The sequence below is a fragment of the Sabethes cyaneus genome, chromosome 3 (assembly GCF_943734655.1).
Source record: "Sabethes cyaneus chromosome 3, idSabCyanKW18_F2, whole genome shotgun sequence".
In the NCBI taxonomy this organism is placed as follows: Eukaryota; Metazoa; Arthropoda; class Insecta; order Diptera; family Culicidae; genus Sabethes; species Sabethes cyaneus.
In genome coordinates, this window is record NC_071355.1 from 202,968,628 (window position 1) to 202,985,831 (window position 17,204).

The window sequence follows — 17,204 nt, forward strand, 5'->3', positions numbered from 1 at the left end:
CACACAATATTGATAAATTAAACTGACAAATTTCAAAAGTTTTAATGTTTAATTAAACTTCTAGATTGTTGTATCCTTTCGCCAGTTGCCTTGCTCTGGTCCCCGAGCGGGATAACAGCATGCGGGATACCACCGAACAGCATGCACATGGATTCCGAACGGACCACGAATGCCGCGCTGCTGGTTTGAAGCGTCGAATACAATCTGTGGTCTGAGTGTAACCTATCTGCAGTGTGCATTGAATATGGAGAGCCAGAGCAGCATGGAGGGATTCCTTGAGAGATTTGAAAAATACTACTGGTTGGCACACTTATTTCACGGAACTCATTAAAACTGTCCCATGTTTTGAATTTATTCTCAAAATGCATATGTAACATGATAGTTTAACGATGCATCTTTAAATTTCCATTATATAAACGTATACATCTAAGTTAAATTGATTGTATTCAACATTAACATCACCGATCTGGTCTGGTTTTAATTTTTCTATCAACTGTTGATTTTCCGCTGGGACATAATCAGGTTGTAAGCGACCCGTTATAATAGAATTTTATTTTTCCGAAAACCTTTTGCAATCCGCAAGCTCATCAGCTCACCTGCCCCACCCACCGTGCGCTCCTCAGTTCGCACGCTGCGGTGCAATTTTGGCCAACCTCAACCACCTTCAAATGGGGATTCGCGCTGGATGGCTAGCAAAGCGGTGGACTGAGCTGAGTGTTGCTGCATCGACTCACACGTAGCATACAAATCGACCTTTTCGAATCCGTCAGTCTAGTTATTCTTGTTAGTGTCTATTTTGGGGTGAAATATTTGTTTTGGTATGCACGTGAGAGTGTATGAGTGAAGCGAAGCGAGAACGAATAAGTGCTTTTATTATTTGAAACAAATTTGCATAAACAGCGGCAAACTAGCAAACTGCACTGCATAAATCGGTGAGTGAGGTTAGTGAAAATTTGCAAAGTACACATCGCGAAGATTCAGCATATTCACCAGGCCAAACCGTGTTGCAGCAGCAAACGTTGTTGAAAGGCACTAGGTACTTGACTAGATATGGCAAACAACAAACCTGGACAGTAGTGCGAGTTGTTGATCTGTTTGCCTGTAATTTCATGACTCGGTCCGTACAGCATCCCTACAGACGGACAGGACCGGACGGTTAGCACGGCTCAAACCATTCATTTGCGCTGTGTGGAATTTTATATGCTGCAATTTGTCAAGCAGGGCATTAGTTTTGCACTATTGTTTTCTGCAATTTATGTACGGCGTGGGTTGACTACCGACGGACGTCGGCTTTTTGTTGAAATGTGCATGGTAATAATGGACTTTGTGATTAATTTTCCAATTATTTAGGCGAGCAAAGTGTAATTGGGTTTCTATCGGCATATCAATGCGGCACCTTAATGAGTTTAACGAGATCAGAATTACAATTTGGTTTTGTTACTGCCATAGTACTTATATAAGCAAATGTAAATAAGTAAATTTGAGTGCTTATTATAGTGAGGAATTGCCCAGTATAACTGTAAGTGAAAAGTCCTCGTCAGGGACGGCTGTAACTGGAGATAATACTGGGAGTGAGGAACAAGTTAGCCAAGCATTGAAGGAAGGGCAATCCTTCGTTACGCACAAGTACGCATGAAATTAGAAAGCGTATCACACGCTCAATAGCGATTATAGTAAAAAGAAATGCAGTGCGGGTTACAGCAAACACCCCAGCGATATCACAATAAATCAACGTACTGGTCGCAGCGTATTTCCACACATGCAAAAAATGCCCAGGGGTGAAGCACCACTTTTTCGACATATGTTTGGCTTAGAAAATACTAAATTTTTGGATGTATCTTTCTTTTGACACATGCAGCATAACTGGACTTAAAAATACCAAAAGCACCATTTCTGAGCTCAGGGATTATGTATTTAAAATTAGCTGAGTGTTCGATCATACTCGGAGCTACTTTGTCTCCCAGCCACCTATACATTTGTTATCGTAACGGAAAATCAGTGATTCCGGATTTACGGATTTCTGTTTTTTCTATGAACCTAGGAAGTGCTTTATCTACAGATTTTCAAAAACTTAACGGTAAGGATGTGGTTAGGAAAATTTCTATCAGTCACAAAAATCACGAGTACGCTATATGCAGTGAATATTATCGACGATGTTGATGATGATGATGATGATGATGATGATGATGATGATGATGATGATGATGATGATGATGATGATGATGATGATGATGATGATGATGATGATGATGATGATGATGATGATGATGATGATGATGATGATGATGATGATGATGATGATGATGATGATGATGATGATGATGATGATGATGATGATGATGATGATGATGATGATGATGATGATGATGATGATGATGATGATGATGATGATGATGATGATGATGATGATGATGATGATGATGATGATGATGATGATGATGATGATGATGATGATGATGATGATGATGATGATGATGATGATGATGATGATGATGATGATGATGATGATGATGATGATGATGATGATGATGATGATGATGATGATGATGATGATGATGATGATGATGATGATGATGATGATGATGATGATGATGATGATGATGATGATGATGATGATGATGATGATGATGATGATGATGTTGATGATTTGCATCAGCCATAGCGATAGCAGTCATGCAACTATACTCGGTGCTTTGTTCGTACTGCCTGCTCCACGCTGGAGAAAAAAGTTGGACTTCGTCAGGTGCTTTTTGTCCGTCGGATATGGCTGATCCGGCATTTACAAAATTCTCTCTCTTCTGGAAACTTTCAGGGCTTCAAATGGTGAGTTGACAACCTGGAAGGACCGTGAAACACAGCTCTGGTTTTCACAAGCTAACACCTCACGCTTCCACGAGTCATATGATACCAAATGCGGCGTAGCCTGGGCAATGTTGTCAATCTGACAATAGCGAAGTGACGAGGTGCGACGTGAATACTGGCGCGGTAACCATAGCATGGCGGTAGAGGAAATGCTTCGTCAAACACGAGCGTCTGTTCACCAAGGAGGTGCGGCTCAAACAGCGTCTGTTCTCCATGTTAGGGGCGGCTGATTATTATACTCGTCCTCGTGCCAGCAGGGACTCTAAACAGTGCTGTGCACGATGGTCCTCCGGCGAGACAGGGGGTTAAGGGCAGGCCCAACTAGCTGCCCTGGAAAACGAAAAGTTACCAACAACGAAGAAGAAAATAGGGATCGGAACAATCGGCGTCGACCTACGCGACGAAATAAGGACTATGATTGGAAACTCGGGACACGGAATTGCAAATCGCTCGGCTTCCCGGGTTGCGATAGGATAATATATGATGAACGACATCCCCGAAACTTCGAAGTCGTAGCACTGCAGGAACGTTGCTGGACAGGACAGAAGGTATGGAAAAGCGGCATCGAGCGGCTACTTTCTACCAGAGCTGTGGCACCACCAACGAGCTGGGAACCGGCTTTATAGTACTGAGAAAGATGCGCCAGCGTGTGATTGGTTGGCAACCGATCAATGCAAGGATGAGGATTAAGGGCCGTTTGTTCAATTACAGTATCATCAATGTGCACTGCCCACACGAAGGAAGACCCGATGACGAGAAGGAGGCGTTCTACGCGCAGCTGGAGCAGATGTATGATGGCTGTCCGCGACCGGACGTGAAAATCGTCATCGGTGACATGAACGCACAGGTAGGACGGGAAGCTATATATAGACCGGTAATCGGGCCTAACAGCCTGCATGCCGCAACGAACGACAACGGCCAACGATGCGTAAATTTTGCAGCTTCCCGCGGTATGGTAGTCCGAAGTACCTTCTTCCTCCGCAAAGATATCCACAAGGCCACCTGAAGATCACCAGACCAACGAATAGAAAACCAAATTGACCATATTCTAATCGACGGTAAATTCTTCTCTGATGTTATAAACGTTCGCACCTACCGCAGTGCCAATATAGATTCGGATCATTTCCTAGTTGCAGTCTGCATGCGCTCAAAACTCTCGACGGTGCATAACACGCGTCGAAGTCGTACGCCGCGACCCAACATCGAGCAGCTACGAGACACCGGAGTTGCCCAGGAATACGCGCGGCATCTGGAAGCAGCGCTACCAACGGAAGAGCATCTTGGCGCAGCAACTCTTGAAGTTGGTTGGAAAGGCATTAAGACCGCCATCGGTAGTACTGCTCTAGCGGCACTAAGTACAATGAATCCGAACCGAAAAAACGATTGGTTCGACGGCGAATGCGAGCAATTAGTGCAGGAGAAGAATGCAGCACGTGCGAGAATGCTGCAACACCGTACGAGGGCGAATGTGGAGCGATATAAACAAGCGCGGTACAGGCAAAACTCGGTCTCCCGGAGGAAAAAGCGCCAACAGGAAGATCGAGATCGCGAGGCGATGAAAGAACTGTACCGTGCTAACGATAAACGGAAGTTCTACGAGAAGTTAAACCGTTCGCGCAAAGGCTATGTGCCGCAGGCCGATATGTGTCGAGACACAGACGGTAATCTTCTCACGAACGAACGTGAGGTGATCGAGAGGTAGAAGCAGTATTATGGCGAGCACCTTAACAGCGAGGTAGCTGAACATGAAGGTGACGATATGGCAACAGATCTTGGAGCACGTGCAGAAGACGACAGAATACCAGCCCCCGACCTCCAGGAGGTAGCAGAAGAGATCGGTTGACTGAGGAACAATAAAGCGGCTGGGGCTGATCAACTACCCGGCGAGCTGTTTAAATACGATGGGAACGCACTGGCTAGAGCGCTGCACTGGGTCATTGTAAAGATTTGGGAGGAGGAGCTACTACCGGAGGAGTGGACGGAAGGCATCGTGTGTCCGATCTACACAAAGGGCGACAAGTTGGATTATTGTAATTACCGCGCAATCACACTGTTGAACGCCGCCTACAAGGTACTCTCCCAACTTTTATGTCGTCGATTATCACCATTTGCAAAGGAGTTCGTGGGGCAATATCAAGCGGGATTCAAGGGTGCCCGTGCTACCACGGACCAGATTTTCGCGCTTCGGCAAGTGTTGCTGAAATGTCGCGAATACAACGTGCCCACGCATCATTTATTCATCGACTTCAAATCGGCGTACGACACGATCGATCGAGATCAGCTATGGCAGATTATGCACTACTACGGATTTCCGGATAAACTAACGCGATTGGTCAAGGCGACGATGGATCGAGTAATGTGTGTTGTTCGAGTATCTGGGGCAATCTCGAGTTCCTTTGGTACTCGAAGAGGGTTACGGCAAGGTGATGGGCTTTCATGTTTGCTGTTCAACATCACTTTAGAGGGTGTGATAAGAAGAGCGGGTATAGACACGAGTGGCACGATATTCACGAAGTCCGTCCAGCTTCTTGGTTTCGCTGACGACGTTGACACCATTACTCATACCTTTGAGAGGATGGCGGAAACGTACATCGGACTGAAAGCTGAAGCCAAACGGATTGGACTTGTCATTAATGCATCGAAAACAAAATACATAAAAGGAAGTGGCTCTAGAGAAGTGAACGCTGACCTTCCTCCCCGGATTCATTTAGACGGTGATGAAATCGAGGTGGTAGAAGAGTTCGTGTATCTGGGCTCACTGGTTACCGCAGACAACGGCACCAGCAGAGAAATATAAAGACGCCTTATGGTAGGAAATCATGCCTACTTTGGACTCTGGACTGCGATCGAACAAAATTCGCCACCGCACGAAGTTAACAATCTGCAAGACGCTGATTAGACCGGTAGTCCTTTACGGCCATGAGGCATGGACTATGCTCGGGGAGGAACAAAGCGCCTTTAGTGTTTTCTAACGAAAGGCGTTGCGCACCATCTACGGCGGAGTGCAGATGGAAGACGGAACGTGGAGGAGGCGAACGAACCACGAATTGCATCAGCTGCTTAGGGAACCACCCATCGCTCACACCGCAAAAATCGGTCGCCTGCGATGGTCCGAGCATGTCGTGAGGATGTCGGACGACTGCCCGGTTAAAAAAGTTCTCAATAACGATCCGACTGGAACGAGACGGCGGGGCGCGCAGCGAGAAAGATGGATCGATCAAGTGGAAGGCGACCTGCGGACCCTTCGTAGACTACGTGGCTGATTCCACATCAGTTAAGTAATATTACGCCTATTCAACGATATGGGTTTGAACGATTGGAAACTAATATGTAGTACTATTTAGGTGTCAAATTTGTCTTCTACTGTGAAGTAACGTAAAAATGTTTTCCTTTTTCCATCGTTTAGCTAAAGCCTGTGTTCGTAGTCTATCGGCAGCCTGTCAGCTGTCAGCAACGTCATAGCTTGGTCATTTAGTGCGGGTCACTGGTTGTGCCTTTGGTAATTCGCATAAATTACGGCTTCGTTGGTCATTGGTTGGAATATTTTCTGTCTAGCGTTCAACACAACGAGCAAAGCATGACCGACTGCCCTGCCCTGGCTGCTGGCAGAAGATGTGGTCTAATGAAATAATAACCATTCGGTCCAACCAGCCGATAGGAAAAGTTCCAAATTGAAAATGAAATTCCTGGAATCAATGTACATCCCATTTGGCATTATGCTTAAGCACATCTTCGATTTAGCCGCCAGCAGCAGACAAGATGGCATTCGGGGCAATTTATTTGTTGTTCACTTCCTTCCTGGTGATGCTTTTGCCGTTCGGCTTATAGTGTTGTGCTGTTGTTTTGCAAGCGTTGCTTTTGCTTGCTGATAACTTTGCAACTTGCCGATGGAAAACAAATTGCTGGCTGCTTTGGTTGCTCCCTTGCAAAGCCTGAACTCATTCCGATAAGTGAAACACTCACAGCTTCCGGAATGTTTAATTGTTAACGAGAATAGAACCTAGGCTTAGTGGAAAACACGAATAAATTTAGTTCCGGCTCTGTTGAAAACATGGTTAAACTGTATTGTGTTTTTATCGCATCTGATCAAGCAATACAGCCAATCAATTTTTGTTTTTAATTCATTAATGTGTGACAAAAAGTTCTTTTTGTTGCAAATTATCTGGGGGCTCATCATACATGTTAGCAGCAATGTTCCCCCAAACGAATGGGTTAAGGCGCACATAGTTAACGAAAGCGTACACGATGCAAATGCAATGGTGTGATGATATGCATTCATATAACGATGTACAGGTGCAATCAAGCGATAGTATGCATAATAATGGCTGTCAATAGTCATTATCATCGAATTGCGATTGATGAGTTGGGAAATGATTATTTCGCTCTGGGTAACAGCTCTGTTTTGGATAATTTGATCTACGGCCGTAGTTAGATTCTAAATTACTTTGCTATCAGATTGTGTACGACTATAATTGGATATTTTCGATAGCCTCATTTCGATGTCATTATACAGAGCCTATTACTTGGTTTCGAATATAGTCCATAGTTTTTCTTGATTTTTAATGTCAATAAGTAAATGAGGTAAGATAGGAACCATTAGCCACGTATTTTCGATGGCTAAACTGAGTCTTTTTGGGGTTTCTATCTTATTTCCTTACAAATATCTCAAAACACCTCTATCTTTTTGGTAATATCGCTTAAAATGCTTTCCGAATGGCACTACTGTTAGAATCTAGAAACTTTTATAGAGAATCTTTATTATTATAATTGTTTATTGAAGAGATATGTGGAATTTTAAAAACTTTAACGAACGAAATGTTCTAGCAAATGACCTCAACCAGCTCATTCAATATTTGAATGGCTATTGATATATCTCGTGAAACAAGGAACATCGATCAAACCGGAATATGTTAATAATATCCCAACTTAATCCACTTAAATTTTCTCTAACCGAGTATTCCAGCGATTATACGGCACACGCTGCTGGCTGTTATCCAAAGGATTAATCTGCATAAAATCTCCGTTCGTCATTTTGTGTGCCGTAAAGTGTTAAGTTGATTGATGTTATTAAAATGACATATTTCCACTCTGGTTCGTTCGGTCCTAAATATAGTTAGTCGGCAGCGCGTGCGGGGTACGTCCCGGGAATTCAGAGGCAGAGGAATAAACGAACCGTAAATTGCTTTCACAATTTATCGTACATCGGGTGCGGAGCGGAGTATTAGCTCTATGTTTATACCTACTCATGAAGCACCGACATGAAGGCTCGCCCGGTAATGCAAAGAAATGTGCCGCCACGTAGTTTATTTGCAACTACCATTTGCTCTTCGTGTTCGATAGTGAGGCCCAGTGTTCGCGTACCTACGCGCCGCTCGTTCAGACGTTGGGTGGCCTGTCACTAGGATTCGCTCCAGAAACATCCGACGCATAAGCAAAAGTTTACGACGCCAATAAATCCTAGTTATACCTACCTGCTGCAGGCTGCCGAGACTTGTTGGGCAGAGCAACAATTCACTCCAAGTTAAGCATTGAAATGGATTGCGCTAGATATTCGAGAATCCGAATGGCCTATAAAATAGTTTACCAAATTATTGCCCGTGTTCACGGAAGTGTTCGTATATTTTTCTCCCCGAATTTCGCACAAGATTAACGACATATCGTGCCGTTATTTCTTCGCTTGGTGCTGGATTTGTGTCAGTAATTAGTTTTCATTTGCATCCGAATCACCGTAATGAGACAAAGCGATTCGGGAAAATATTTGCACATTCCGTGTTTTTTTTACTTTCATTCCGACGATGTATTAGCGGAGATACCTGCCTCTAATGAATTAAACTAATGAAACCGCTTCCCAAGCAACGGTTTCAACTGCTTCGAACCAGAATGGGCATACTTTTTGCTTACTTCAAGCAGGGTGGAATTGATTTTCACCATACCAACTTTGCTGCTCTGGAAAATTCCGATGGTTTCATCCTCTCATCTTCGGTCGGTGCGCCCCGTAGATCGATAACGGCAAATTACTTCCAATTAAAAGTTGCCCGAGGTTGACATTCTTCAGCATAGTTGCTCGTGAAAATGTCAATTGGTTCTGTAGAGAAAGAGAGAGCGGTAGAGTCTTCACCTTTGGAAGCTGATGAAATTTCGTTCTGTGTGTGACACGATTCTAACATCAGATCAAATATAGTGAAAGGTGAAATTTTTAACAGATATACTTAACATTTATTATACAAAAAATAACAAAATATCAAAAATCTTCAAAAATACATTTCAAAAATATCATATCGTTTCATCTCTAAAAACTTTAAGATCGAGCATTTCAACAACACTTGTTACTGGAAGAAGCTTCCTATTATGTCTCATTAAGGGATACACATGAAAGTTTTGTGCAATGCAAACTAATTGATTACCCGGATTGATTGAGCCGGAAAATTGCACCATATTTTAGCATGTAATTACTCTTACATAACACTTGTAGACCGGATCAGGGGACCATTTTGCTTGAGAGGATAGTAGAAGATGACCTCGTTATCACGATACACTAACTGCCGGTACCTATAATGTATAACACACAGATCAATTGGGTTTGAAAACAACCTACTGATAACAATGAGTAAATAAAATGTATCCTGATTTGTTGGTCCCGATGCGTGATATTTTCCACAATCGGTTTCTCCGGCTCACGATGCAAGAATGCGCTAAACTTGCCATTCAAACTTACATCTCCACAGCGCAAGTTGAATGTGCTTTCAGGCAGGCATGGTTAGTTTGCGAGCCCTTATTTTGTCCACTAGAGCTTAAATCATTTAGAAATGGGACATTTTCGAATGCGTTTTTTTAACCATTATTTAAATCGGAACAATGCCTAAGGATGAAATATAGGTAATTGTGATCTATTTCATGCAAAAAAACTAAAATATATCATTCATGGATATTTTGAAGAAATTCTTTCACATTACTGTTGATACCGCTCATCAGCCGGTGCACACATTCTTCAGTCACGGTTTTGGTCAGCCGGTACTTCGAATACTTCATCTGGCCAATGTCCGCGGTACGTGCTCCTGTCATCTTCAGCTTCCGCTTGATTATCGTCCAATACTACTTTATTAGGCGGACAATTTGGTTGATTCAGGTCTATTCCGATGAACTGGATACCATTGTACCATTGTAACACGTACTTACTGAAATGGCAGCTGGCTAAATTTGTCCAAAACATAATTGGTCCATCATTGGACTTAATAAAGGGTCGAATTCGTTGCTTGAGGCACTCACTTTTGTATACTTTCACCTTTCCGAATGACCTTCAACCGCAGTTGAGGATCAAGGGTTGCACTTTAGCGCTTGGTTTGTACTTTATGGACAGTCGTGAGAGTTTCCTTGTACTTATTAATCTTTCGCTCCACGGTCCTTTTAGGATAATTCAGCAATTTTACCGGCTCCTGACTTTACGCTGATGGATTTTGCCGAATTAGTTTTGGGTTGAAGGGTACAGGAACGGTACCGCTCAATCTAGAAGCCGCCGAAAAAAGAATGTTCTGTTCAGGCACTTGCGGATAACAATTTAACTCTTCATTATTATCCTTAAAAGGACGGGTTTGGTCCGCAAGTCCGTCGACAGCAAGCACTCAACCTGGTGGGGGGCTGTACATGTGTTCTGCTTGGACACTGGCGGATGACAGTGTAGAAAAAACTTTCTTGCCCTTAAAAGGACGATTTGGTCCGCGAGTCTGCTGCAGCAACACTAAGCCAGTGGAGTGGACTGTGTACACATCAGCTACTTCCCAGGATGACTGCGGAGGATGTGAAGGAAGCACTAGTTTAAAACTAAAACTGTTCCCTTTATTGGCTTTTCAAGCCTAAAATAACACGTGGAAAACCACTATAGCATCGACTCTTCTTCTTCGCTGTTGCTGCTACTGTTCGAAACCGGTAGAATGAAAGATGTTGAAAAAATGCCTATTTTGCAGCGGTGGTTCGATGTCCTGTTGCTGTTATTGTTGGTGGTAATTCACGTTCGAGCGTAAACAGACTTGAATTGTATTTAAATTGGATTTTGATTGGATACGGTTTGGATTCGGGTTGAAATTGGTTTTGTATTGAATTTGGAGTGGTCTTAAACTGGATTTAGATGGGATTTGGATTGGATTTAGATTGAATTTGGGTTGGATGTGCATCGGGCATGGATTCGGATTGGATTTGGAATGAACTTGGATTAGATTTGGATTGGATTTGAATTGGATTTGAATTGGATTTGGATCGGATTTGATTTGGATATGAATTGGAATTAGATTAAATATGAATTAGATTTGTATTAAATTTGATTTGGGTTAGACTTGGGTTAGAATTTAGATTGAATTTGGATTGGATGTGCAATAAATTTGAATTAGGATTTAAGTTGGACTTGAGGTTAGCTTAGGGTTGGTTTACATTTTGATTGAATGTGCATTGGTTTGTAATTTGGATTGGATTTGGATTGGATCCGAATAGGATTGCGATTGAACTAGGATTGAATTTGGATTGGATTTGGATTGGATTTGGATTGGATTTGGATTGGATTTAGATTGGATTTAGATTGCATGTGGATTCGATTTGGGGTGGATTTAGATTGGGTTTGGATTGGATTTGGAATCTGGATTTGGATTTGGATTGGATTTGGAATTTGGATATGGATTGGATTTGGATTGGATTTGGATTGGATTTGGATTGGATTTCGATTGGATTTGGATTGGATTTGGATTGGATTTGGATTGGATTTTGATTGGATTTGGATTGGATTTGGATTGGATTTGGATTGGATTTGGATTGGATTTGGATTGGATTTGGATTGGATTTGGATTGGATTTGGATTGGATTTGGATTGGATTTGGATTGGATTTGGATTGGATTTGGATTGGATTCGGATTGGATTTGGATTGGATTTGGATTGGATTTGGATTGGATTTGGATTGGATTTGGATTGGATTTGGATTGGATTTGGATTGTATCTGGATTGGATTTGGATTGGATTTGGATTGGATTTGAATTGGATTTGGATTGGATTTGGATTGGATTTGGATTGGATTTGGATTGGCTTTGGATTGAATTTGGATTGGATTTGGATTGGATTTGGATTGGATTTGGATTGGATTTGGATTGAATTTGGATTGGATTTGGATTGGATTTGGATTGGATTTGGATTGGATTTGGATTGGATTTGGATTGGATTTGGATTGGATTTAGATTGGATTTGGATTGGATTTGGATTGGATTTGGATTGAATTTGGATTGGATTTGGATTGGATTTGGATTGGATTTGGATTGAATTTGGATTGGATTTGGATTGGATTTGGATTGGATTTGGATTTTATTTGGATTGGATTTGGATTGGATTTGGATTGGATTTGGATTGGATTTGGATTGGATTTGGATTGGATTTGGATTGGATTTGGATTGGATTTGGATTGGATTTGGATTGAATTTGGATTGAATTTGGATTGGATTTGGATTGAATTTGGATTGGATTTGGATTGGATTTGGATTGGATTTGGATTGGATTTAGATTGGATTTGAATTGGAATCGGATTGGAATCGGACTGGATTTGGATCGGATTCGGATTGAATTCCAATTGGAGTTGGATTGGATTTGGATTAGTTTTGAATCGGATTTAGATTGAATTTAGATTTAGATTGGATTGGACTTGGATTGGATTTGGATTGGATTTGGATTGGATTTGGATTGGATTTGGATTGGATTTGGATTGGATTTGGATTGGATTTGGATTGGATTTGGATTGGATTTTGATTGGATTTGGATTGGATTTGGATTGGATTTGGATTGGCTTTGGATTGGATTTGGATTGGATTTGGATTGGATTTGGATTGGATTTGGATTGGATTTGGATCGAATTTGGATTGGATTTGGATTGGATTTGGATTGGATTTGGATTGAATTTGGATTGGATTTGGATTGGATTTGGATTGGATTTGGATTGGATTTGGATTGTATTTGGATTGGATTTGGATTGGATTTGGATTGGATTTGGATTGGATTTGGATTGGATTTGGATTGGATTTGGATTGGATTTGGATTGAATTTGGATTGGATTTGGATTGGATTTGGATTGGATTTGGATTGGATTTGGATTGGATTTGAATGGGATTTGGATTGGATTTGGATTGGATTTGGATTGGATTTGGATTGGATTTGGATTGGATTTGGATTGGATTTGGATTGGATTTGGATTGGATTTGGATTGGATTTGGATTGGATTTGGATTGGATTTGGATTGGATTTGGATTGGATTTGGATTGGATTTGGATTGGATTTGGATTGGATTTGAATTGGATTTGGATTGGATTTGGATTGGATTTGGATTGGATTTGGATTGGATTTGGATTGGATTTGGATTGGATTTGGATTGGATTTGGATTGGATTTGGATTGGATTTGAATTGGATTTGGATTGGATTTGGATTGGATTTGGATTGGATTTGGATTGGATTTGGATTGGATTTGGATTGGATTTGGATTGGATTTGGATTGGATTTGGATTGAATTTGGATTGGATTTGAATTGGATTTGGATTGGATTTGGATTGGATTTGGATTGGATTTGGATTGGATTTGGATTGGATTTGGATTGGATTTGGATTGGATTTGGATTGGATTTGGATTGGATTTGGATTGGATTTGGATTGGATTTGGATTGGATTTGGATTGGATTTGGATTGGATTTGGATTGGATTTGGATTGGATTTGGATTGGATTTGGATTGGATTTGGATTGGATTTGGATTGGATTTGGATTGGATTTGGATTGGATTTGGATTGAATTTGGATTGGATTTGGATTGGATTTGGATTGGATTTGGATTTTATTTGGATTGGATTTGGATTGGATTTGGATTGGATTTGGATTGGATTTGGATTGGATTTGTATTGGATTTGGATTGAATTTGGATTGAATTTGGATTGGATTTGGATTGAATTTGGATTGGATTTGGATTGGATTTGGATTGGATTTAGATTGGATTTGAATTGGATTTGGATTGGATTTGGATTGGATTTGGATTGGATTTGGATTGGCTTTGGATTGGATTTGGATTGGATTTGGATTGGATTTGGATTGGATTTGGATTGGATTTGGATTGAATTTGGATTGGATTTGGATTGGATTTGGATTGGATTTGGATTGTATTTGGATTTGATTTGGATTGGATTTGGATTGGATTTGGATTGGATTTGGATTGGATTTGGATTGGATTTGGATTGGATTTGGATTGGATTTGGATTGAATTTGGATTGAATTTGGATTGGATTTGGATTGGATTTGGATTGGATTTGGATTGGATTTGGATTGGATTTGGATTGGATTTGAATGGGATTTGGATTAGATTTGGATTGGATTTGGATTGTATTTGGATAGGATTTGGATTGGATTTGGATTGGATTTGGATTGGATTTGGATTGGATTTGGATTGGATTTGGATTGGATTTGGATTGGATTTGGATTGGATTTGGATTGGATTTGGATTGGTTTGGATTGGATTTGGATTGGATTTGGATTGGATTTGGATAGGATTTGGATTGGATTTGGATTGGATTTGGATTGGATTTGGATTGGATTTGGATTGGATTTGGATTGGATTTGGATTGGATTTGGATTGGATTTGGATTGGATTTGGATTGGATTTGGATTGGATTTGGATTGGATTTGGATTGGATTTGGATTGGATTTGGTTGGATTTGGATTGGATTGGATTTGGATTGGATTTGGATTGGATTTGGATTGGATTTGGATTGGATTTGGATTGGATTTGGATTGGATTTGGATTGGATTTGGATTGGATTTGGATTGGATTTGGTTGGATTTGGAATGGGTTTGAAATGGATTTGGAATGGATTTGGATTGGATTTGGATTGGATTTGGATTGGATTTGGATTGGATTTGGATTGGATTTGGATTGGATTTGGATTGGATTTGGATTGGATTTGGATTGGATTTGGATTGGATTTGGATTGGATTTGGATTGGATTTGGGGATTTGGATTGGATTTGGATTGGATTTGGACTGGGTTTGAAATGGAATTCGATTGGTTTTGGATTGCAAAGAAATGAAAAACCGTTTTCTTGATTACATGCGATTACGATTACATGCTATGTATTCATTCTTTATAAATATAAAATTCAAATGTTTTCATAACTGGGATCAACCCCGGTGTATTACTTTGCATTCACGCTACTCACACCGAGGATTCAGGTTCAAATCCCAACCCCGCGGAAGCCACGAATGACTCAAGCTATTAGTTAAATTGACTATAATCAAATAAAAGAAAATGTTGCCAAAAATAGAATTCCTGAACTGACCAGTATGGACTGTTTTGTGTCCTCCCTTCGCTTTTAGTGAATATTTTTGAGTCTAATATCAAATTTTTGAATTCACCTAATTGTTCATCATTCACATTTATTCTTCCCAAAAAAGTAAAAGTAAAATTAAGTTTGACCATGTGTCAATAAATAAAAAAGAATGAAAAACCTGATTCCAAAAGTAGTTCCATTTACATTTTTAAAAATGTCCTTGTAGTAGAATGAGTTGGCTTAATAAAATGAGCGATAAAATAAGAATTGGCCACCACCATCAAGGTTTAACGTTTGATTTCGCAACTCAAATATCCGGTACACCGTAGCAACTTGTAATAGTGTTATCGATAGGTCTCCAGCGATTAATATTAACAGCCCAATTACTAGTGACATGTCACTCCATTTCAGTTAATTGCATGCAATAATGAAGCGGTTATTGTCATGGGAAACAGAAACACCACAGTTCATAATCGTCTGTTTGAAAATTCGTCCTCACCTTTCCGCCCCGACGGCGATGACGACGACGACCGGCGACGCGACTCGTTTGCTTGTTGTTCCTCTCTCGTAAAAGAGAATAAATCACTTGCTACGGTAAATGTTTGGCCAATGTCATCCTCGAGCTTCGATACCGGCAAGCCTAAGTGAAACTTTGTCCTTTGGTTTTCCTCAAGTGATTTTCCCCAATGCGTTCGCTTTATCTTTGAAACCTGACCGACCGACCGTCCGTCCGTCCGACGACCGGTGGCACATTTAATCGAATTCGACCGCCTGTCTCGTCCATTTACGGAACTTTGCAAACTGCTAGAGCAAATTCCGTTCGGTTGGTTCCGAAATGGCTTTATATGCTTGCTTTCTTGTTGTTTATCGTCGCGGATTTATTCTCTTCCTCGGTAGTCGTCATCACTGCTGACTGGCGTCGTCGTCGCCGTCATTATTCACGGTCTGCCGACTCAGGGAACGGAAGATTTCCGAATATTGGATCAATGAAGTTTTATTTCCGTTCACTTCGGTGTTGATTGTACAGAGCGGAAGGCTCTGTGATGTTTGTTTAGCTGATGTGTCTACCTAGCTACCTAGTCTACCTAGTCTACCTACCTACAAAAAGCAAACCAGGCGATATCGTCCGTCAAAAAAGGACCGTTTGGCGCAGAAATACGAAGAAGAATTCTGAATAAATACAGGAAGGGATGGAGGCGTGGGGCTTTGATTAGCGCTGGCAACAATTATCGTTACCATTAGCACGGTATACAAAGTTGCTACAACAGCCAGCCGTTGATTTTGCTGCCGAAACCGGGGAAAGTTTTTTGAGTGATGTTATTCATTTTATAGGCAAAATGTGTTGGAAAATCGAAAAAGTTTCCTGCAGCACAAGGCCACCGCACCGGTCCGCTCGTGTGAGGTGTGCGCACACCGACCGTGCAGTAATGATGTGATCCAATTTTGGTGCAGCATAAATTGGTGAAAGTTGAAGAGCCCTACCGGAGCGGAGGATCAACCGTGGCGTTACGGTCGGAAAGCTCTTTCCCACTTCTCAGGTAAGCGACACACTGAACAGCACTGTGTGACGAACGGAGTGCGGGTTGCGTGGAAGTGAAACGATCAGTTAGAGTAAGTTTATTCAATTACCTAATATTAGGCCGGTCTTAAATCTGTTGTGCTGCCGAGGAAATTTTAAATTGATGGTTAAAAAGAGAACAATTAGACTGACGATTAATTCTATTGGAACCTGTTAAGAAAAATTTTGTTTTATACTGTATAAATGCTTTCCCGATATGCCAAAGTCTTTTTAGATTGCATAGAGAATCACTGCTTCAAGAAAAAGTTATTTTGCTCCTAGTTTTACATACAAAATGGAAGATTGCTTGCTTTAAAACGCTGTATCTCGGGGTCGGCAAAGAATACCTCGAGGCGATGAGTGATTCTTATGTAAAAAAATCTGCGAAATACGATGAAGTTGGAGTTTTTGAGATAAAATTGTCTTCATTGGAAGAAAAATGTAAATTTAGTTTTCA